At 36.2% G+C, this 23,119-nt stretch overlaps 1 long non-coding RNA gene across 1 annotated transcript; it reads right to left on the reverse strand.

Moving 5' to 3' along the window:
• Positions 1-554: 554 nt before the first annotated feature.
• Positions 555-1,612, reverse strand: LOC109028811 (uncharacterized). Its single transcript, XR_002007783.2, has 2 exons — positions 1,107-1,612; positions 555-727 (listed from the first exon to the last, which is right to left on the reverse strand). It is a non-coding gene; the product is annotated as an uncharacterized lncRNA (long non-coding RNA).
• Positions 1,613-23,119: the final 21,507 nt, after the last annotated feature.

Consider the following 23,119-nt stretch of genomic DNA (forward strand, 5'->3'; position numbering starts at 1 on the left):
GAGCACATTTTGAGCCCAGATTTTGATTTCTAAATATCATTCTCTGGTATAAAGAACTAAATCTCCTAGGAGAAATGAATGACTCCAGAGCTGAGGCAGAGGAACTATGAGCTGATCTTGGGACATTTTATTGTTCTAGAAAGTAAGGGCTACACACACACACACATACACATTCATAATAAAGCAAATGATCAAAATGTACATAAATGGTAAATCTGGGTAAAAGTTACATAAGATTTTCTTGTACTTTTCTTGCAATTTTTGCGTAAATTTGAAATTATATTACAGTAAAAATTATCAAAAAAGTTGAGGGATAATTAAAACAAAAGTCAGAATAATGATAACACCTTTAAGGAAGAAAAGACAGAGGCTGTGGGGAAAGGGCATATAGGAGCATATGAAGACTTCTGAGGTGCTTGGAAATTTTTATTACTTAATCTCAGTATTAAATACATGATTATCTTATAATTATTACTGACACTCTCAATTTATACCTATTTCTATAGATACGATTACTTTCATAAAACAAAAAGAGACACCAATGGGACAATAAGTTAGCATCCAAGATGACACTGTTTATTTGTGATGAAGTCAGGGCTAAAGCCCAAATCCATCAAGTCTGTTTCTGTGTCAGGTGATAATATTGGCGATGATAACAAAGTTAATATGCAGTTAGCCGGAGAACTCCAAATCCTGACCTCAACCATCCATCTTTCTCTACATAGTCCTAAAGGGAAACACATGCACAGAAAAATGCCCTGTTGACTGAGAAGGCAAAACTTTAATGCTGACCAGGTTCTTGATCCCTAAATGAGTAAGCTAGGCAAAGTGTAGACTTTTTCTAGACTAGAGACTGGCAGGTCTGACAAACATAGAAAGCTAAATGGACTTCTCCATCCCAGTCTCCCTAACTATACCAAATTTTTGGATTGTGTGTGATCCTAATGATGAAAAAAAATTTTCACCAGAGCTGCCCACTTGGCAAGAGAAACAAAAAGTCTCTGTCTGTCTAGGCTTATTTATATTCTGCTAAAGTTTTTTTCATTCCTTAGTAAAAGCTGCCCAATTAGGGTTCTTGCCCTCAACCAAGTAAAAATGATACTTACACTTGAGAATGGAGTAGAAAGTGAGTTGTGAGCTTGTTCTGGCCAGTAGACAGTATCATCTGTTTTTATTTATAAGCTATCCTAGGGACCAACAATGAGACCACAGAGGCAGGTATACAACTAGAGATTCACCAGTAGTGTAAATATGAAAAACTTCATATATTAGAGTCTGTGGTATTTCATGAATAAGTCCAATCATAACATTTCTTTGTCTGCTTTCTTATTATGTGACTATAAAAAGATGTCAACAGTGCATTTAAATTTTCCTGCAGAGAGGAAATATGCAGATCACAATGAAGGTAAGAATATGCTCACAACCATATGTTTGTTCTCACAAAAATATGTGCCAATATAAGAAATGTTCCATTTTGAAGTTTTTGGCACCATGTGGTGGTGGTGGGTTGAAACTTCCGTGGTGGGTTCTTTTGTTGTTTTTTTTCTCCTTTCATATTGTATCTTTACATTTTTCAGCCTAAAGGTTTCTTTACTACCACCTCCTCCCTTACCTCCTCCCTGCTCCCCAACCTTGATCCTTTGTATTAAGCACATTCCAAACAATGTCATATTTCATATACTTAGAGACAAAGAAAATGGTTGCTTAGCAACAAGGTCCTGGTAAAAATTTTAAGCATTCTTTTACTTTTACTTTCCATTTAGGGCAATGCTCAGGAAGCTGTTTTCAAGGAGATCCAGGACTAGGAGAAAAAGTCTTCAAAAAATATCTGCCTAAAACAGAGGGAGGAGGGAGGAGGACATTAATTAAGGGCTTGTTGTCACAATGCAAGAGGCATTCTCAGTAACAATGAGAATGGAGAGAAAGGATTGGAGAGACTTGGTCTAGGGTGGGACAGAGAGCTTCACCTTTCTATTTTCTGTCTAGTTCCTCTGACTTCTCCAAAGCTTAACGTGGGATTCAAATCAATTAGCTCAGAATGAAAGGCACAAAGGGAAGCCGGCCCACACTGTATCAGCCACTCAAAGTGATTTTGTTTTGAGAGTTTTAAGTATAGACTGGGAATGGCAGAAACTGAAAGCTTATTTTTTCTGTTATGAGACCTCCTTAAAATATCTATCTCACCTCTATAGGATGACTATTATTATATTTCAACTGATTTTCTATCAGGGACATTTTCCCACATTATTAAATATTACATGAAAATGTGTTTTTTCAGAAACTTATGCTATGGGTATCACAGGACTGACTTACCTATCCCTGATTGTACGTTTAGTTTATTCTGAGAAACTTGCTTCTCTTAATGTTACTTCTATTAATGTTACTTCTATGAATTTACTCTTATACAACTCTCAGAAAATTTCCATAGAAGAAGCAGCCAATAGCAGAATTGATAGATTGAAAAAGTCTTTTGTTTCCAACTTTTAAAATATTCTTGATATATGTAGGCTAATTGCTTCCAGAAAACTTGTACTAATACACAAGTGAATATTTTCTGATTTGGTGGGAAATAACATGATGATTTATTTAGATATTATTTGGTTACTAGTAAGATTGTATATATATTTGTTTGAGTCCATTTATTTTTTAATGAAGTTTTTGATCATGTTATTGCCCATTTAGTTTCCATTTGAGTATTGTATTTTTGTTGATTTATAAAGCGATTACACAAACACACATTCACACGCACACTCAGGAAGTATTCTTTATACAATGACAAGTGAAGTAAGAAGGTGGGGTCACAAGAGGAGGAACTAATATAAAGGATATACATTTGTGGTGATATTTGTTGGAAATATTTTTCTCAATTTGTTATTTGCCTTTTACTTTATGGCTTTTATTCCATTTTATTTTTGATGTGCAGATGTTTTGTGTGTTTTTATAGCAGGTTAAAGAGCACAGTAGTGAAGAACAGAGACTCTGGCCTCTATGATGCATTTGACTCTTGGCTCTGACATCTCTGTGATGTGTGATTTTCATCAAATTACTTTAACTTTTTTCTGCCTTAGTTTTCTTCTCTATAAGATGAGCATCTTAATAGCTTATGGGGGACGATGAGATTTCATCAAATTAAGACATATAGAAAGCATATAGCATGATGCCTGGCACACCACCAATGATACCTGGCACAACACACCAACCACTCAATAAGTTAAAGTAACTAGCATCATGTAGCAAATATACCAATCTATTCCATTGTGATTTCTCCCATAGCTTTTATGTTCAGAAAGTCCAAATCTCGAGAAAAACTATAAAGTGTCTGTTAATCTCTTATTTTCTTCATAATCTACTTATTTATTTAGTTTATTTCTTTAATGCACCAGAATTAATGTTGGTCTATGGTAAGAAGTGAGTTAACTTTATTTTTCCCCAAAATGTAAAAAAAAATTTTTTTGTCAATTAAACTTCCACTTATCATTTGTTTGTATAATTTCTTTATCTTTTACAAGTTTTTACATACACTTGGATCTGTTTCTGAATTATCTGTTCTATTCTGTTGTTTTGCCTTTTGATTTCTATTCTAGTGGCATATTGGAAAAAATTAGTACAAGTTTAAATATTTAGCAGGTGAATTCTGATCTCATCATTTTTAATATTCTCTTAGTTATTTTTAACTGTGAAATAGTTCAGGTGGTTACTTGAACCATTTTAATGTACTAAAAATATTATTGAGATTTTGAATAGGATTATTCTTATCTATTAATTGATTTAGGGAGACAGTTTTAAAATATTTTTTAAAGATTTAATTTTTTTAGTTGCAAAATCCTCACTTATATCTCCCAATGGATTTTTTTAGTGTTTTCACAAAGCTTCCCACACATTTCTTGATATTATTAAAAGTTAATATTTTTTGCTAATTGTAAAAATAATTTTCTTTCTTTGTATATCTAACTAGATGTAGGAGGAAACAAGTTAAAAAGTTCTCTACTCAATCTGAGTTTTCTTCACTTACAGTGCCTTTGTGTGTTATTTTTGCAAGATGTTTGGATTCTGAATCAGGGAATACTTGCCAAATATCATTTAAACTTGAAATGAGGATACTCTTTCTAAAAAGTTATTTTTACTAATTAAACACATTTTTATTCTGTCTCAACTAAATGCTAGGCTTGCTTGTGAAGATATAAATGGTTCCTGCTCTACAGAGCTTACATTAGAGAACTGATTTAATGACAGCTGTGGTAAATATTAGGGAGAATGGCTGGTGCACAAGTTGAGGGTCTAACTAGGGATCCAACCTCATGTAAGTTTAGAGCAGGTCTTCTCTAGGAAGATTTGACATTCAAAGTGAGCTCTGAGGGATTAATAGGAATTAACTAGGCAACCTGTGGATGTTCCTGACGGTGCAGTTGTTCAGAACGCAGGATGTTTAAGGAATCAAGACAGGGCCTTTGCAGCTGTAATGCAAAAATGGGGAGTGAGGAGGGATGTGGCATTGGGTGAGACAAGTCGTTGGTAGGAGGGTCATAGTAGGGTTTTTATCCTTAAAAGGAAAACAAAAGTCACCTTGAAAAAAGTTAAAAATAGAGAAACTATCAAAGTATCTAGTACTATTTATATATACGTATTTTTTTTTTCTTGGAAACTGGGATGGTTCCCATGGTTGTTTTGCCATGGTTCTTGAAGAAATAGTTATGTGATAGCTAACTTTCTTTAGCCTAGAGGGAGGAAAGTCTAACTTCTCCTCCAGATTTCTTGAAAGAGGAGTTCGCTGCACTAATCAAAGCCCAACCAGGCTGGTATCTGCCACGAGATGGAAAAGTATTGAAGGTACTACTGACTTACAGCCCTGTTTGCTCTTCTCTAGTCAGTACTATGGGGGGCAAATCACGGCTCCTTTTGTGAAAGTAGCTGTGAAACACAGTTCTTTCTGTAAGTTCATGGGTGATGAATCCCAAAAGGGCTTATAGAATGTCAAATCGCCAGCACAGCCCGAGGGACAGCACGTTCTCTAATTGAGGCAAGAGAATTAGTTAGGGTAAGGTTTCCCAACTTTGGCTTTTCGGGCCGAGTTATTCTTTATTGCGGGAGGCTGTCCTGTGCATTGAAGGATGTTTAGCAGCAGCAGGTCTGGCCTATACCCACTAGATGGCAGTAGCACCCTCGCCCGGTTGTGGCAACCAACTGTTGCCCCCCCAGGGAGCAAAGTCACCATCGGCTGAGAAAAGCTGAGTTACAGAGACTATAAAAGTTATTTCTTTCACAATTAAAACAATTATACTCATTTTTTGCCATAAATTCACTTACACACTGCAACATTTAACAAATCAGATTCCTAATTATCAAGGCTAACTCTCCTACAGTGTACAAAGCACTGCCGTATGTGTCTGCTATCCATTTATTTATGTAAACGTTTATTAAACACCTGTTTTATGTAGGCACTATGCTAGTTGCTAGGGTTACAATCAAATGAGACAATATTGCAATATCTTCCCCTAAGCTACAGGGGGAGATAAAAACATGAGTATATCATAGGGGTCTGATAGAAGTCTACTGAGAGGTGAAAGGAAGAAGAATGGTTAGAATCTTAGGGGTGGAGCTCCCAGGAAGTACAAGGTCCAAGTGAAGCTTGGTGTGGAAACCTGAAACACAGCCAAGTATTTTTCAGGCTGATAGATTTGGGGAGTGGTCAGGAAGCTTAAGACTTACAACCATATATACATATGCGTATACATATACATACGCATATACATATACATACGCATATACATGTACATATACATATGCATATATATATATGAAATTATTTTCGGAGGCAAGGGACGGAGTCTCGCTCTGTCGCTCAGGCCGGAGTGCAATGGCGCCATCTTGGCTCACTGCAACCTCTGCCTCCCAGGTTCAAATGATTATCCTGCCTCAGCCTTCATAGTAGCTGGGATTACAGGCGCGCGCCACCACGCCCAGCTAATTTTTGTAATTTTAGTAGAGATGAGGTTTCACCATGTTGGCCAGGCTACTCTCGAACTCCTGGGCTCCAGTGATCCATCCGCCTCGGCCTCCCAAAGTGTTGGGATTACAGGCGTGAGCCACTGTGCCCGGCCACAACCCATGTATTATAATCACTGTTTCAAGGATGAGAAAATCGAAAGGTTAAACATTTAGCTTAGAGTCACTTATCAAATACCAAAATTAACCTGTCAATTTAACTATTCCTTGGCTTAACGTTGTCTTTTCCAGTGAAACTTAGTAGTAGAATAAGAAAAACTCAGGGAGTACTCTTAACAAATAATTTTAAAAGACAACCTCCAATGATACAAAAAATTGCTTTCTTATATTTGTATATTTCAAAAGGCACATTCACAGACATTCTCTCTTGTGATTCTTTTACAAACCCTGTCAGGTAGAAAGGGGATGCATTAACATCTCTGCTCCATGGAGAGAAAGAGCAGTCTCAGGGAGTGTGTTTAGGTACAGTGCTCACAAGACATGCCTGCCTTTCTCAGCATGGATATATAGTTCCCAGAGGGCAATGCAATGGTTTCTTGTATTTTAGCTTGTCATTGTATTTTAGCCCAGGGTACTGCCATCATTTTCGTATCCTTGAAAGCAGTTCAATTTCTGCATTTAGAACTGAAATGATAGTGTCTCAAAGCTGAATTTAAAAGAACAATTTACTGCTGTCCCCATGAAGAAACAGAACCAATCAATGTAATAAAAAAATTTAAGATCATTCTGTACTTTGTACAGTTGCTCTTGCAGTCATGTGACTCATAGGGAGCAGCAAACTGCCTGTCATTATGGAATATTTAGAAAGCAGAACAGCATTTAGTCTTAGGTAAGTATGCAAGAAATGCATGCTGGTTAGATGAATGGATAGAAAAGTGAGTGGAAGGATGGGAAGGAGGATGGAAGGTTGGTTGCCTCTAGGAATGACAGACAGTGACCTGTTTCTCAGCATCCTGCACCTTATTGCTTTCCTGTTTTCTGTCAAAAACAAGTTCCTTGTTATTGATTTCAACAGGGTTTCTAATTCCATAAAGAAGGACAAAAGCAGGTGGAAAATGCTGAAATGAACATTTTAGTTTAGAAATCTTCTTCCCGAGAGAGAGGTGCTCAAAACCCAATGTGTTTGCCAAGGATACTCTTAATGATCATCAGACTCACGCTTGGCCTCTCCCCCTTACTCTCCGCCAGATTCAGTGGGTTAATCACTAAGTCCCATCATATCTGCCTCTAGGGAGGCATTTCAAAACTGTCCCTTAATTTCCCTGTCTGTTCTTGTTGCATTTGCTCAAACTCCCATCGCCTCATCTCTGGCATAAGTGTCTCAACTAGTCTATTTTCTCCATGTCTTTCCATTATATCTTGAGCAGTATATTCAAACTAAAATTTAAAAACTTATTTTGTTTTTTCTTATGTCCTCCAAAGTTTTCAATGGCTGTTCACAATAAAGGCTAAATTTCTCATTCTACTAACTAGGCCTTCCATGACGCAGCCCTTCATATTTATTTCTGCATAAATACAACTAAAAGCTGAATGATCACTTTACCAAGAACAGATTTTACACATCACAATATCACATCCACCACTTACTCTTATGTCCAATATTTATTGAGCACCTATTATGAAGGCTATAAGCCAGACCGTGAGCATCAGAAAAAGACAGAATAGGAAAAGACAAACTCCTTTCCTCAGGGAGCTCAGTTTCTCAGAATCTACAGATAAGCTCTTTTATTACAGAGTAAATGTGCTGCAGCTGGATAAGAAAAAGATACAGGAGGAGCTCAACAGAGGGCACCCCCAGACTAAATTGAGTGCTTTCTTCCTTGGGTCACCTTTGTATCTCTAGCTCAGTACTACCTGTATTATAATTTTACACCTATCCTGTTTTGTAATTATTGATTAACCCTGAAGTCAGAGGTGGAGTCTTATTCAACTTTGGCTCTTAAAAGCCCAGTTCAATGCCAGACCAACACCCATCGACAGAGTGACACAGACCAACAGTGAGCAGTTGCTGGTTACTTACTGTATGAGAAGCGCCATGCTAAATGTTTATGTGCATTTTCCCAATTGATTTCCACAATGCAGTGGGCCTTATTAATGTATTATTAGTAATATCTCTATTTTACATAGTGATATAAAATACCTTGACCAACAACTATTAAGTGGAAGAGCTAGAATTAGAAATCAGGTCAGTGTGATGCCAAAAATTGAATTCCTTCTATGAACATATAAATCATTTAGTGACGAATGAAGTTTCTCTTTCTCTGTGGGTGCATTCTCTTTCCCTAAAACTTCATAAAGCCTTGGAAGAAGTCAGACACATTCAAAATTTATTTTTGCTTTAAAATGACATTTGTTCAAGCTGAATTGATAGAAATGAAAATTAGTTATTTCAGAGAAGCCACAAGCTCCAGGCACATGCAAGGTGTTCGGACAGATAAGTGTGATGAGTACTGTATGTTGATGTTGAAAGGGTTGGGAAGGGAGCCCACACAGCTATGTAGAGGGAATCACACTATGTGTCTGGCTTCATGTGGCTGATAAAATAATGGAGCCAGGGGAAGGAGATAGTTCCTTTTTAAAGGGCTTCACCAAATTTCCTTCCTTCCCCCACTAGCCAATCAAGCTGCTTCTCTTTGTCCTCTGCTGAGAGGTGACTTTTCATTCTTCTCCAGGTTCAAGGCGTCAAAGAAATGGAATCATAGGGCAAGAAGCTTGCCCCTGTAGAGGGAAAATGAGCTGCACTGGGTTTGGCAGGATTTGTTGGCTGTTTCATGTTGGCTATTGTAATAAGTTAAGGGAATGGGAATTATGCTAATGAACAATACTAGTCAGTTGCCTCATTCCTTTCCCCTCATCTGAATAAATTCTTGGGCTCAGGAAAGGTTTTGTAGCCTTGAGGGCTTTTTAAATCCTCTTAAGATCCTGGCTCGGCTGAAGTAAACCTTGAAGATACACTCGAGGTCAGAACTTTTCAGAAGGAGCTATGATAAAGTGGAAAGAACATGGAATTTGACTACAGGAAGTTCAGGTTCTGACTGTGGCTTGGCCTCTTACCAGCTATGTGAACCTTCCTGAGATTTAGCTTATTGTTTGTAAATGGAGATAAAATACCTGCGAAGGGGTTTTGAGGATTCAAAACAATTTTACTTGTGAAGGAGTCTAAAACATGGGAGACATTTCATATGTTTTCTTGTCTAAATGTCCAAGGTGAAGACTCCTTCCACCCTCATTCCTGCCCCGGTGGATTTTAGTGAAAACTGGTCTTTGCTGATTCATTGGAATAAGTGATTAGGGCTAAGACCCAAAACTAAATAGTTGTGTAAGAGAGGTCCAAACCATAAATGCATAAATTATCTCTAGCTTCTTTCCTTGGGCACCAAAATAAATTCTGGCATTTGCTGCTCTTCTGAGATTTGTTTGGTCAAATCTCTTTATAGGTCTGCAGATCTCCTGGAATTGACCAAATATTTAACATTTTTTTCTCTTTCTCTCATAACTCTATAATTGTTATCTATTGTACTTATTTAACATACACTAAGAGCTGAAAGCTTGTCTCAAACTAATAAGGGATATATAATGTATTATCAAAATAGCATGAGAATAGCCTCTGTCCAAAAACAGTTGGCTTTCTGTTTGAATAGAAGAAACTTGCTCATAGAATCTGCCTCAAATCAGCCAAGATATTTGCCATCTTATTTTACCACAGTCCACCACTTGTGCCTAGGTGATATAATAAAAGACGGGGACTAAGCTCGCCTGAAGGCACATTTGTGCAGGTTACTAACTCTGGATGGAAGCAGCCTAGTGACCTGATGAGTAGAGTACAGGCCTGTACAAACAAATATCAGGGCAGAATTTTAACTTGAAGTCTTTCTCCAGTCATGTCCTCTTTTACAGAATTACGCTGCCTTAAAACATTTTATGTGTGTGATGTCAAATTCCCTTTATTCCAAGGCTTCTCACACATTACATTGTAGTTGGTCTATAGATATCCCTCTAAGGCAAATATATGGGAGATTAGGCTGTACAGCATGGTTTTAATTTGGATAACTTCCTTTTTATTTTCTTGATTTATTATATCTTTGCTTGTCAGTGAAGTTAACTGGTCAGAAAAAATGAACACTGATCCATTTGACCTATCAGCAACCATTAGGCAATATGCCTAATAAGAAATTTATTTGTTTATTAGTTCGGTCATTCATTCAACACATAAGCATTTATTGATGCCTTATTAGACTTGGCTGGGAACCATTGAAAGTTACAAAGATAAAAAATCGGACTCCAAAAAAGAATTAAGCTCAAGTGGAGGAATAAAATCAGGTAAACACATAATTATGATAGTCGTCCTTCAAAACTCTGCAAAGGGGTGTTGTTATCTCTAGAATACATCTTGCGTTTTACTAGACACTCATCTTTTGTGTTACCACAGCACACCGAGCATACTGCTTTGTTAGCATTTAGCAGTATAATATTGAAATTTTCGTGCTATTTTTCATCTTCCAAATGGAAGGTGTGCTACTCATGGGTAGAGACTTTCTTTTATCTTTATAATTCCATCCTTTATCCCATGTCTGCCAAATATTTGTGTTTGCAAATATTTGGGGAATAGGTTGTGTACTACTAAAACAGAGTAATGTACCAGCTTCAATGGGAAAATAATCAATTAAGATCTGCCTAAAGAGTTGGGGAAAATTCTCAGAGGAGGAGAAAAGGATAGTCAACAAGTATCGAAATGGATAGGATAGTTGAAAATAACTATGAAGAAGAAAAAAGAAAGATAAAAGAGATGTAGTCACAGTGTACAGAATGAGCAAAGAGAGTCATGACTTATAAATGTGCCTGGTGTGCTAAGGAAATAGTGAATGATCTGAGAGCTGGGAATGAGATGTAATTAAGCACAAATAGGAAAGAGATGGCATAGTGTAGGTACACTGAGAATAGATTTTGTTAAAGGAGTTGTATAGAAGGATTAGAGTTTGAGCCATGTTGCACTGGGCAATGTGGGGCTATACGACTTGCTAGGAAGGGGCCTGACACACTGGATAGATATTACTATTTTTGAAAGATCTCTGAGGTTTCAGCAAATCCCTTTTATGTACATTTTCTTGTCCTTTGGATTTTCTTGATAGAATGCAAGGATGATACTAAGGAACTTAGGTGGCAAGGAGGCAGCCATGATAGGGATATTGGAAGGATCACCATCTAAGCTTACACTTTTATTGTCTCTGTTTAAGAGTATTTCTCTGCTCCCCTGACTTCCTAAATAATTTTTGGAAAAATAACAACCAAACGCACACACACAAAACCTGTCTTCATTGTACACCCAGTAGTTTGGGTTAGGCAATTCTGCCCCCTCCTCTTCCATTGTCTCTGGACCTTGCTATATAACTCTGCACACATATCAGATTCATTTTCCTGTGAGTTTGCTTGCTTGTGTCACATGTCAAATCACTGTATTATTATTGGGTCATATCCCCTTCTTGGCAGCATTACATTATAAAAATAGTGTGGACTTGGCTTATACACAATATACAGTTTTATGAAGTTGTGCCTATTTAACTGGAGCTGGGCACTGCTATCATTAGAGCTTAGCATTAGGTACAGCAGGATAATGCTGTGCAACAAGTCTTAATGAAAGTTAGAACACCTGTATTTGAGTTCCGGCTCTACCAGTTCATCTATAAAATGGAAATTATGCTAACTTCACTTTCTATTTCACAGTATTTCTGTGTGAAACACATGAACAGATGAAAAAGCCCTTTTAATTGCAAAGCAGCACATCATTATCTTAGCATTTAATGTGTAAGTGCATAGGCTTTGGACTCAGAAGGTGGATTCAAATCCTTGTTCTGCCATCTACTAGCTAAGTGATTTCAGGCAAGTTCCTTAATGTCTTTGTGTATGACTTTCTATATATGTACAACTTCTTTAGCCCATCTCACAGGGTTGTTGTCAAGATTAAATATAATAATGTGTGGTGGTTATATAACATATCTGCATATTCTTTGACATACTCCCCATTGTGATATATGCTCTTTGCCCCCTTACCTTGAATCTGAATGGGCTTATGACTGTTTAACCAACAGAACTTCAGCCAGTAGAGTACAGTGGAAATTATACTATGTGATTTCAGAGGCTGGGTCATAAAAGGCCATATGGAGTCTTCCTTGATCCCAGATATTAGAATTATCTGGTAAGGATTTTAAAGTAGCATCACAAAAAAAATCCCCAATGAATGATTATGTATACATTTGAAACAAATAAAAGAGTAGATACTTTACATTTTCTGAAAGATTAGCTTTTGAATGTTCTTACCACACACACACACACACACACACACACACACATCTCTAAGCTATATAAGGTGGAGGATATGTTAATTAGCTTGAGTATGCTAATTATTTCACAATGTATACATATATCAAAACATCACATTGTACAACTTAAATATATACCATTTTTATTTGTCAATTTTATCTTAGTGATGTTGAAAGAAAAAGAAAAAATAGAAAGTTTTAGGAATGAAATAAAAGATATAAAGGATATCTAACTAGAAATTTTAGAACTGAAAAATAGAATAACTAATATAGACAACTCAGTAGGTAAGCTCAACAGCAGAATGAAAAGGCCAGAAGAAAATAGTAGAGAATTTGAATATAGAACAATAGAAATTACCCAATCTGTAAAACAGAGACAATAGATTTTAAAAATACAGAATTTCTGGAAACTGTGGGACTATAACACAAGATTTAATGTTTGAATCATCAGAGTCATAGAGGAGAGGAGAAAGAGTGTAGAGCTGAAAAAAGTATATGAAGAAGTAATGGGCTGAAATTTTCCCAAATTTGGCAAATGACACAAATGTAAAGATTCAAGAAGTTAAATGAGTTTCACATGGGATAAATCCCCCAAAATCCATGTAAGGTACATCATAATCAAACTGTAAAAACAAAACAAAAAATATTGAGAGCAGCAAGAGAGAAATTACTACCTATAGGAAAAAATAATTCAAACTATAGCAGAAAAGTAAAGGCCAGAAGGAAATGACATACCATTTTCTAGTGCTAAAAGAAAAGAACTGTCAACCTAGAATTTTATATTTAGCAAAAATATCATTCAGAAATGAAGAAAAAATTGAGTGATTCTCAGATGAAGGAAAATTAAGAAAACCTGTCACAAGTAGTTTTGCCATAAAAGACTTGCTAACAGAAGCTCAGTGCATAGAAAATAAATTATAGAAGAAGGACTTTTTGAATGTAAGAAAGGAAGAAAAAATGTGAAGAGTGAAAACATATGGGTAGATACAATAAGCTTTCCTTCTCTTGAATTTTTCAAATTCTACCTGATAGTTGAAGCAAAAATTATAACACCATTTAATATGATTATCAATGTATATAGAAGAAATATTTCAGAAAATAATATTATAAATATGGAAGAGAGTAATAAGGCATAAAGACAGGTAAGTTTTTTTGTACTTGAATTAGTAAAATGTCAAATAGTAGAGTGATAAGTTATATACGTATAATACTTAAAAGCAACCACTAAAAAAGCTATGTGAAGTGATATACTCAAAACTATAGACAAGTCAAAATAAAAATAAAAATTTAAAAGATGTCTAAATAACTCACAGAAAAGCAAGGAAAGGAAAAAATAAACAGAACACAAAAAAGAACGAAATGAGTTTCATTTATATAACCCCTTCTCAAAATTACAACATTATAGAGATGAACACATTAGTAGTTGACAGCATTTAGGGATGGCTAGAGGGAGTAGCATGAAGGAAGTCTTGGTGGTGTGATAGAGTAGTTCTGTATCTTGATTGAGGTGATAATTACACAAATCTACACACGTGATAAAATGGCAAAGAACTATACACAGTTGGGGGAACTGGATAAAGAATGCATGGAATCTCTTGGTAAAATCTCTGCAATTTCCTAAGAATCTATAATTATTTCAAATTTAAAAGTTTTAAAAACCAGTAAATATTAGAATGAAAATAAGACATTAGGTTTTTAGCTCTCTTTCCCTGTGTTACATGGCTAGTGAAACAGGTAGTAGTAAAATATTAAGGATATAGAGAAAGTACCATACATCTTAAATACTAATTTATTTATTTTTTTTGAAATTACCTGACAATTTTGTCAGCATTCCTGTACCTATTAACATCTGTGGTTGCAACATTAGAACTCTCTTTGTTTCAACTATTCTATGAATATTTTCCTAATTATACCAACCTCACTCTTGCATTAAGAATTTTTTTTTAACTTTTATTTTAGGTTTAGGGGTTCGTGTAAGGGATTGTTATATAGGTAAACTGCATGTCATGGGAACTTGGTATACAGATTATTTAGTCATCCAGGTAATAAGCATAGTACTCAATAGGTATTTTAAAAAAATTTTCTCCCCCCTCCCACCCTCCACCCTCAAGTAGGCCCCAGTGTCTCGTGTTCCCCTCTATGTGTCCATGTGTTCTCATTGTTTAGCTCCCATTCATAAGTGAGAACATAAGACACTTGGTTTTCTGTTCCTGGATTAGTTTGCTTAGGATAATGGTCTCTAGCTTCATCCATGTTGCTGCAAAGGACATGATCTCACTCTTTTTAATGGCTGTGTATTATTCCATAGTGGGCCATTCCATATATGTGCCACATTTTTAAAATCCATTCTACTGTTGATGGGCATTTAGGTTGATTCCATGTCTTTGCTATTGTGAATAGTGCTGCAATGAACATATGCATACAGGGTCTTTATGGTAGAATGATTTATATTCCTTTAGGTATATACTCAGTAATGGAATTGGTGGGTCCAATAGTAGTTCTGTTTTAAGTTCTTCGAAAAACTGCTACACTGCTTTTCACAATGGCTGAACAAATTTACACTCCCACCAACAGTGTATAAGTGTTCCTTTTTTCTGCAACCTTGCCAGCATCTGTTTTTTTTTTGTTTTTTGACTTTTTAATAGGCATTCTGACTAATGTGAGATGGTATCTCATTGTGGTTTTGATTTGCATTTCTCTTATGATCTGTTATATTGAGAATTTTTTTTCATATGCTTGTGGACCACGTGTATGTCTTCTTTTGAAAAGTGCCTTCATGTCTTTTGACCACTTTTTAATGTTTTTTTTTCTTGTAAATGTGTTTTCCTTATAGATGCTGGGTATTAAACCTTTGTCAGATGCATAGTTTGCAAATTATTTTCTCCAGTTCTGTAGGTTGTCCACTTGCTCTGCTGATAGTTTCTTTTGCTGTGCAGAATCACTTTAGTTTAACTAGGTCTCATTTGTCAGTTTTTGTTTTGTTGCAGTTGCTTTTGGCATTTTCATGATGAAATCTTTGCCAGATCCTATGTCAAGAATGGCATTTCTTAGGTTTTCTTCCAGGGTTTTTACAGTTTAGGTTTTATATTTAAGTCTGTAATCCATCTTGAGTTGATTTTGTATATGATGTAAGGAAAGGGTCCGGTTTCAATCTTCTGCATATGCCTAAGGAGTTACCCTAGCACCATTTCTTGAACAGATTGTTTTTGTTGACTTTGTCAAAGATCAGATGGTTGTAGGTGTGCATCATTATTTCTGGGCTCTCTATTCTGTTCCATTGGTCTATGTGTCTGTTTTTGTATCATTACCATCCTGTTTGGGTTACTGTAATCTTGTAATATAGTTTGAAGTTGAGTAACATGAAGCCTCCATTTTTGTTCTTTTTACTTAGGATTGCCTTGGCTATTTGGTTCCATATGAATTATAAAATAGTTTTTTTCTAATTTTGTGAAGAATATAATTGGTAGTTTGATAGGAGGAAACTTGCTATCAATTCTTCCCATCCAAGAGCATGAATGTTTTTTCATTTGTGTCATCTCTGATTTCCTTGAGCAGTGTTTTGTAATTCTCATTGTGGAGATCTTTCACCTCTTAGTTATCTGTATTCCTAGATATTTTATTCTTTTTGTGGCAATTGTGAATGGGATTGCATTCCTGATTTGCCTCTCTTCTTAGATGTTGTTGGTGTGTAGGAATGTTACTAATTTTTGTACATTGATTTTGTATACAGAAACTTTGCTGAAGTTGTTTATCAGCTGAAGGAGCTTTTGGGCAGAGACTATGGGGCTTTCTAGGTATAGAATTATGTCATCTGCAAACAGAGATAGTTTTACTTCCTCTCTTCCTATTTGGATGCCTCTTTTTTCTCTTATCTGATGGCTGTGGCTGGGACTTCCAGTATTATGTTGAATAGGAGTGGTGCGACAGGGCATCTTTGTCTTGTTCTGGTTTTCAAGGGGAATGCTTTCAGCTTTTGCCCATTCAGTATAATATTATGTGTGGGTTTGTCCTAGATGGGTCTTTTTATTTTGATGTATGTTCCTCCAATGCCCAGTTTACTGAGGGTTTTTAACATGAAGGGATATTGAATTTAATTGAAAGCCTTTTCTGCATCTATTGAAATAATCATGCGGTGTTTGTTTTTAGTTCTATTTAAGTGATCACATCTATTAATTTGCAAGTGTTGAACCAATCTTGCACCCCTGTGATGAAGCCTACTTGATAATGCTGGATCAGCTTTTTGATGTGCTGCTGAATTTGGTTTGCTAGTATTTTGCTGAGGATTTTTCCATCTATGTTCATCAATAATGTTGGCCTCAAGTTTTCTTTTTTGTTGCGTCTCTGCCAGGTTTTGATATCAAGATGATGCTGGTCTCACAGAATGAGTTAGGGAGGAGTCCCTTCTCTTCACATTTTTGGAATAGTTTCAGTAGGAATAGTACCAGCTCTTCTTTGTACATCTGGAGAATTCAGCTGTGAATTATCTGATCCTATGGTTTTTTGTTTTTTCAGTTTTTTATGTGTGTTTTTTTGGATGGTAGGCTTTTTATTACTGATTCAATTTCAGAACTTGGCATTGGTCGTGCAGTGATTCAATGTCTTTCTGTTTCAGTCTTTGGAGGTTATATGTGTCCAGAAATTTATCTATTTCTTCTAGGTTTTCTACTTTGTGTGTAGACCCTCAAATTTCCCCTATATCACTTAACATAATCATATAATCTAGTACTTTTCACTATATCCCATATGCTAGCCCTACTCACTTAACCAGTTTATAAGCTCCTCAAGATCAGGCATAAGTTTTATGTTTTTTACTTCCATAGCCTGATTCAAAATTTTGTTAAATCCTTCATAGGTTGATGGAATGATAGTCAGGTGCATTCATTAGAAGGTTGTTTGCAAAGTTTTGAAAAGCAAACCCTTTTCAAAATTGACTCAAAATGGCATTTTAGAGGCATATTTCTCCAGGGTTTCAAATGTTGATCTCAAAAAGTATCTATTTCCTACTGCCAAAAGTTTAGCCACAGCAATTAACATAGCTTTTTATGTTTCAAGAAAAGAAAATCCAATTCAAATTGGCTTGAACAATAAAGAGAATTCATTAGTGAATGTAACTGATAGTTTAGTGATAATTCAATACCAGCCTGATTCAGGGCCAGTGGTGCCAACAAGGATCTGACTTTCCAATCTCTGCACATGGCTGCTCCAGTTCTAGTCCTGACATATGTATGCCACACCCTCTGGAGGAAGAGAGTTTTCAAAAAGACAAACAAAAAGAGGAATCTGTGCTTTCTCAGATTACTCAGCAAAAGTCACTTTGCTTTTCTTTGAATCTGACTGGGTCCTGTGCCTGTTTCTAAAATCTATTCTTCAAGTCATGGGGATTAAACACATGAATTATTTTGGACCAGTCTGACACTACTTTGTACCTGAGGTGCATCAATAGTACTCAAAATGGCTGAGAATATGTGATTAATGATTCCCCCAATGCAAAACTTTGGGTACTGCTGATGGATAGAAGGGGATGTGGATGTTGAAAACATAACCAATAATGTCCACCAAACAAAACAAAACAAATCTGGAGAAAAGCATTTATAGACAGCAGAGAATCTCTTTCATTTGGAACTGGGTCTAGACCCAGAAGACTAGGTTTTCAGGTTTGACTTTGTCTTTTGCAGCATTGGTCAAATTAATTAATTTTCTGTTTCAGCTTTAAAATTTTATTTAGATGGAGATAATGCCGCTTTTCTCAATGATACTGAGGATCAAATAAAATAATCATTGCAGAAATGCTTTAAAATCTGTAATTAGAGTTGCATAAAGATGACTTTGTATATCTTCCATATATATGTTTGCATGTGGTATACTTATATCTGTATTTATTCTATCACATGTTGTTTTCTATTTCCTAGAGTTTGTATTTTAAAATTTTTACCTTAGAATACAGAAAATAATATTTGTATTAATAAAACATACTATATTCTCTTCAGCTATAAATACAGAATCATTTTACTGTTTGTCAGTAAAGAAAGGTATTTGTAGGGAGTGAATATCTGTAAGTTACTTTATATGTGCTATCTCACTAAATTTTCCCCTATGTCCCATAAAGCAAGTGCTATTAACCCACCTTTACAGATGAGGAAACTGAGTTGAAATATCTTATCATACATTAGAAAACAGCAAAGCCAAATTCAAACTTAGGTCAGCCTGACACCAAGCCAATTCACAATGGAATGTATTTGTTTTAAGGAAAACCAAAATTCCTGGAGCAAAAAATATATGAGTTTTGAACAAATATCACCCCCAAATTCAGAATTTATGAAAGGATATTTTCAGTGTCCTTAGCTGTTGGACAGGTGTTTATATTCTAGTATTTAAGATTTCAGAGTTTAGCCTAATCATCTTGCCATCTGCTATGAAATGATGAGCCCATCTGTCATAATATTCAAGACAGTATCAGATTCCATTTGTTCTATGAGAAGACAATGACTTTTGAAATACCAAATTTGAATGTGTCTGATTACAACATTGTGTTATGGAGAAATTTCAAAGCTAGTTCCACACAGTTGTGAATGATAGCTAAAGTCCTAACATTGATACAGTGGTGATGAGGGCAGCCAAACTGGGAAAATCCAGACTCCCAAAAGCTGATATGGAGATTTTTCAGATCTGGTATAATGGTCCCTGTCTTAATGATTCCTGCATTATGTTCAATAATACACATTATCTAGAGGTTTTGGAAGTGGTATTTTTATTCTTAATTATATAGCATTTTATAAAGTGCTTTTAATTCCATTATTAATATAGTTCTTATTTAATTATTATTCGTTATTATCATCTCACCTTTATCCTTATTCTATTTTGTTTATGCTCTTCCATTCTATGAATATTTTTCTATTTATTTTAGAAATAAGCAGGCTATGTTTTAGGTGGAGTTGCCAATCATGTGTTTCTAAAAGGGAAACATGTGGACAATAGGAATGCCCAGGCTGGGGACCAAACATTAGATATTACAGAGGAAAAATAGGTGGTGGATCTTCTTTATTATTGTTGCTATTTTTGGTCAAATGTGTGTAAATAAATGGGTTCTTGGGTTTTGAGATGAGTTGACTCATTAATGTATTTTAGGCTGGATTGATAGCACCAGTCTTCCTTTATTTTAGTCAACTCTAGGGTCATCTAGGTTATAAATAAAAGTTAAAATCCCCCAAATAATACCTCCTCAGTTTTCAACATAAATTCTTCAACTCCCCAAATATGTACAAAACATCTCCCATTTCCCGGCCCTCATTTTCTTTTATTCTGTCCCATTTTAGAAAAGTACTAAGTTCTCAATAACTGTTGTCAAGTAAGTTTGACTCTGTGTTGTAGTAACTTAGGATTCAGGGAACCAAATTTATGTTAGTGTACAGGTACATGGCCTAAGTATTGGAATTCAGACCAATTACAGGGTTATAACTGGCCTAAGTTATAAGGTTCATGGCCTAAGTATAGGAATTCAGTCCAGTTACAAGGTTTAGTTTAACAGACAAGTCTGGCTATCTTGCATTTACCTTTCTTCTACTCTTATCCCCACTCCTGAAAAGATTCCTTAGTCTAGGAAGGGCTCTTTCTTAGCCCTCAGATGCTAAACACCAAGCTGACTCACTGTGACCTATATTCCCAGACAGATCCTGGCATTCTGTGCAAGAAGCTTTATGTTTTACTCCTTTACCTGTGTGGCACCTATATTTGTGTTATCTCAACCCTTGTCTTTTTTTCCAATAGATTTTGTTAGTTCTTGCTAAAAGAGTCAACCTAAATATCTGTATTTGTACCAGCTCCCCTCTGCTCTGGCCAAAGATGATTGACCCTAATGTGGAGAATGACTCAAGTTGAACCAGATGAACTCCTCTTCCCTCCTTCCCTCCTTCCCTCCCTTCCTCTCTTCCTCTCTTCCTCTTTCCTCTCTTTTTGTCTTTATTTCCTTTTTTTCTTTCCTGTCTCACTTGCATTTAAAATAAGAGCAGGCCAGGCGTGGTGGCTCACGCTGGTAATCCCAGCACTTTGGGAGGCCGAGGTGGGTGGATCACAAGGTCAGAAGATTGAGACCATCCTGGCGAACATGATGAAACCCTGTCTCTACTAAAAATACAAAAAAAAAAAAAAAAAAAAAAAAAATTAGCCAGGCGTGTTGGCGGGCACCTGTAGTCCCAGCTACTCGGGAGGCTGAGGCAGGAGAATGGTGTGAACCCAGGAGGCGGAGCTTGCAGTGAGCCGAGATCGCGCCACTGCACTCTAGCCTGGGCGACAGAGCGAAACTCCGTCTCAATAAATAAATAAGAAAAATAAAAATAAATAAATAAAATAAGAGCAACAAATTGTTCCCATGTGGCTTTGGACACTAAATGAGTCAAATTCAATTAGAGCCTTGGGCGAGAAAATGAGCAGAAGGGCTCTGGGTTTAACATCTCTACTCTTGTAGGAAAGGCACAGCACTGATTGAGGCGAGTTTGTAGCCAAAACTTCCAGCTCCTGACAACTTTTCAAAGGTGGAAAATAATAAACTAGACATGAGCTGTAATCAGTTTTCAACCCAGAGAATTCGGCTTCCCATTCCTCTTTTGTTGTCCCTCCTTTCCTTCCTCAACTCATAAGAAAAATTGAGAAGTGTCGAGGATAGAGCACAAATTAGAAAAACTTGTAGTAATGGTAGTGTTTGTGGCATAGGTGGGGAGAGGTTTGTGAGTTTTGCATCCTTCCAGAAATAAACTTTATTACAAAGGGCATCTTGTAGTTGAGCAGAAAATGTGAAGCAAGAGATGATGCTATTACACCAGTGATGTAACCCTAAACACTTAGTGAGGTGGACCTGGAGTTTAGAGCCAGACACTTAGGGACCATGGTCCTGTCCACACCCAGCCAGCACTTGCTGTTATAATGGACCAAGTCTTGCCCTTGGAGATCCTAGGTTGAGCATAGGTATTATGTAGTATTGGGTAGAGTCACTTGACTTGTAAAATTATCAGTTTCATTCTCTGTAAGTGTGAGTTATAACATCTGTCTCTTTTTCATGATGAAATTTGTGTCAGTAGAAATAGTGCAAAGTAAATAAAATGTCCTAATTGGTAGAGTAATGTAAACTTTTGAACTGTTAACCTTCAGAAACAAACAAACTAAAAAAAACAACTGGGAGGCAAAAGGAGAATATGTGAGGCTGCATTCTGAGGAAATAGGCTGCTGTGCCTAAGAACACAGGAAAACCTGACAGGAAGATGAAAAGATTTTAAATGCACCCCCATGCTTTGCACCATGAAGCACCACAGAGGCCATTAAAACCCCAGAGTAGTGACTGCTAAATAACTAGGGGCCGCTCTTTTGTCTTCATTTCATAGAATGAGTTTCTTTTGTAAGTCCTCAATCCAAAAGAAAGGCATGGCAACAAAACATAGGATTTTTACCTTGAATGATTCTACTGCAAATTAAAGTCTTCAGTATTTTATGCTTAAAATACTGATCCGTTTAGATATAGTTGCTATTCAAAAAGGAAAAGAGAGGAGGGAAGAAGGGAGTGTGAGAGAGGTATATGATATATATGACAGAGAGAGAACTAGACTCACCCCAAAACTGAAATTTTTCTTATTCCTCCAGCACCAGTTTCAAAGGGAAGTATTATTCTTTCAAGTTTCATGTCCTAAATTCTTTTCCTTTGAGCTCAAGTACTTTTTTCCTTGAGTCACTCTCCAAAGGAGATGAACGCTCTACTTCTGGATCTGATTTAAAAATCTTAAGATTGCATTTTGGATTTTCTCAAGTTTCACATTAAGGGTAAGAATCTTTTCCAAGTGCACACAATTTCATCCTTTTGTATTTCACAGTAAAAGAGCAAGGTAGTCAGAAAAAGTTTGTATGACTCATTTCTTTCTGTAACTCCGAAGTTTGAAAAAATTCTCTCTTTTAATAAATTCTTTCTGTTAACACACTTCTACCTCCAGCATCCTGATGACCTTCATCTTCAACTCTAACTCAGAGTTGTACATTTATAGCAGTCCTGCCATGTGTCACATACTTAATAAAAATGACCTCACATAAGCCTAAGAAAAAACTTAAAATGCAAATATTTTCCCCTGTTTTACAGATGAGGAAGCTGAGGATCTAAGGAGTTTAGAATTATACATTTACAGGTAGTAAATGACAGAGTTAGAATTTGAGCCCAAATACTTCTTCCTTGAAAAACAATTAATAATGCAATAATCTCTCTTTACCTGGTAATAAAAATAAGGGAGAGTAAATTATATTCTAACTGATGACAATGCTGGTGAGAAAGTGCTAGGAGTACAAAGATAAACACTTTACATTCCTTTCCCATAGAGCATTTTCCTAATCTAGACGTGAAGATAAGGCAGTAATAGACTGATAACTGCAAAATTCTATGACAAAACATTATATCGTATAACATTCATTGAATGTACTATATTTGCAAAGCACTGTTCTAAGTGCTTTACTTATGGCAATTCATATGTTACATGATAAAGGAATTTATGAGGAGCATGTTGGCCACAGAGAGGGAGGAAGCAGTTCTGTTGAGGTGATTTATGTCGTTATAAGAGGAGGATACATCAGAGCAGGCATGGAAGGGTGGGTAAGAATCCCCACCCCACCACCACCATAGGTATGTTTGGGTGGGAATATTGCAAGCAAAGTGAATTATATATGCAAAGGGAAAGAGATATGTAAAAGTTTGGGCACACAGTTTGCCCAAGTATAGGGCATAGATGAGGGAGCAGGACTGGATCAGTTTGAACATATAGGCAGGGCTCAGA

The sequence above is a fragment of the Gorilla gorilla genome, chromosome 9 (assembly GCF_029281585.2).
Source record: "Gorilla gorilla gorilla isolate KB3781 chromosome 9, NHGRI_mGorGor1-v2.1_pri, whole genome shotgun sequence".
Taxonomy (NCBI): domain Eukaryota; kingdom Metazoa; phylum Chordata; class Mammalia; order Primates; family Hominidae; genus Gorilla; species Gorilla gorilla.